The sequence below is a fragment of the Cynoglossus semilaevis genome, chromosome 16 (genome assembly GCF_000523025.1).
Source record: "Cynoglossus semilaevis isolate Cse_v1.0 chromosome 16, Cse_v1.0, whole genome shotgun sequence".
NCBI lineage: Eukaryota > Metazoa > Chordata > Actinopteri > Pleuronectiformes > Cynoglossidae > Cynoglossus > Cynoglossus semilaevis.
In genome coordinates, this window is record NC_024322.1 from 14455170 (window position 1) to 14457405 (window position 2236).

Sequence of the window (2236 nt, forward strand, 5' to 3'; positions counted from 1 at the left end):
TAATAACAGAGAGAACTGGAAAAATGTAGTTTGGTCAAAGGTGAAGCCTTGGAATTAACAGGTGTTAATTAACAGGTGTTAATTAACAGGTGTTAATTAACAGGTGTTAATTAACAGGTGTTAATTAACAGATACACAGTAGGTTATACTTTAATTAAAAATGCCCTTTAGTCAAGACACACTGTAAAGTAAGGTGAACTTGTACCTCTCTAGACCAGGGGTGTCAAACTCATTTTGGTTCAGGGCCCACATGCAGCCTAATTAGATGTAATGTGGGCCGGACCAGTACAATCATAACATTGTTACCTATAAATAACAATAAACGTCCCTCTTTTTTCATACAAAGAAATATACGTATATTCGATAAAATCTTCAGATTGAGGAAATACCATTTTACATAAGGTCATGAAAAGTGTTTGTGCTTTTTCAACTGTCAAAATGTATCAAGCGGTTCTGAACCTTCTAGCGGGCCGGTTTTGGGCCACAGCCCTTATGTTTGAAACCCGTGTATTCTTAATATTACTGTGGAATATTGCCATGGAACCTGATACTGTGCAATATACTGCATGTATGTAGCATTTATTAGCTCTTATTATTTGCACTTTGTTTATTATTTTTCCATTTCCTCTGAATACATGAATCATGAACCTAAGTTCTAAGTCCTAGCCTCGGTCGCTTACGTACCAGCAACACGTTAAATATGACTAAGCGTTCTAATGGTTCCATACCTTGAGACGTCGGTTTCATTATGTCCTGTGCAGTACATGTCATCAGTTACACTTGTAGCTACACATCTGATTTGTTTGAAGTACTGGGAACGTGTGTCATCATCACATGTACTGTACAGTACTGTACAGTACTTCGATGAATGCAAATGTACCCCCCCCCCCCCCCCCGCCTCTGAAGTGCAACTGTTCCACTTCCAGCCCTGTCGAGTCGGAGCAGGTAATTAAAGTGGTGCAGTTGTGCTGTTCCACAAATCAGCTCCACGTTGCTGCCGTCGCTGCGGCCGTTTCACTGTCATTACTCTCTGTAATGTAACACTCTGCACCATTAGACTTCTTTAACTATTCAAAGGGATGGTTTGTGTGCACATTTGTACAACGCCCCAAAAAGTCTAAGTGGCTTTTTTTTTTTCTACAAGAAATAATAAAACACAGGCCAACAGTCACAGAGACTTAGAGCAAGTTACTGGGTTGGTCAATGCATCGATGACATCATCAGACAGTGTAGTTAAGGTCAGTGCTTTGAGGAAATGCAGGTGGTATAAAGATATTTAAACACGTGATGAATACAAGAAGCTTTTTTTCAGGCCTGAGATCGAGTTCTAGTGTCATTTTAATTAATTTAATTCATTGAAAACAAAAAAAATGAATTTAATTCATTGAAAACTATCTAGAAACCAATATACACTCACATTTTTTAAAAAAATATATATATAAAAAATACTAATAGATACATTTTTCCCATTAGGTAAAATACTTAAAACTGCTGACCCCCCCTGAAATAACTCCACGCTGCTGAAGACGGCCTCGCCCCCTACTTTGGGAACCATCATTATTACAACTAGAACATTATAGTGAATGTAAAAATCGAAAACAAAAATCATCTGTGAAACGGTTTTTGTTTTTTTTAGCTACAACAGTATTTCTTCTATAATTATTGACTAATAATGAAACTATTTTTACAGAAATGTTTACATTTACGTGTACATTTCATTGTCTACAGTTTGAGCTCCATTCAGTCTCACAAATACTGTTACTGCGCCACCAGTTTAATAACACATGGTACAGTTGTAAAAAAAAAAAAAAAATACCTCAAAAAAGTAACTCAATACTTTCCAACACTTTTTCAGTCTGATTTAACTCTTTATTTCACTCTGTCAAAGGGTTTAATTTGATTGATGCTGCTGCTTCTGCTTTGTAGTTTTGAGGGAGGGGGGGCCGTGTGTGTGTGTGGGGGGGCGGGGGGTCCAGATTGTTACGGCTCCGAGTGCTGACGAGAGAAAGCATTTTTACATCACTGTCCTCACTTGTACACAGGGACAAGTGTGTGTGTGTGTGTGTGTGTGTGCTTTAGGCTCTGTGCTTTTAAGAATCTTATCTCTTGTGCTTCATCATATTTGAGTGTACTGTACGTGTGCACTTATCTCCAGCAGCTGCAGCAGCAGACTCTCAGGCTGATGTAAGCTCAGCCAGCGGCAGCACACACCTGATTTATCAACACACGCCTCTTG

General features: G+C 38.6%; 1 protein-coding gene across 2 annotated transcripts in view; it reads left to right on the forward strand.

Moving 5' to 3' along the window:
- LOC103392284 (ephrin type-A receptor 6) overlaps nucleotides 1-2236 on the forward strand; it is a 101390-nt gene that overhangs the window by 12799 nt on the left and 86355 nt on the right. The window lies entirely within an intron of this gene.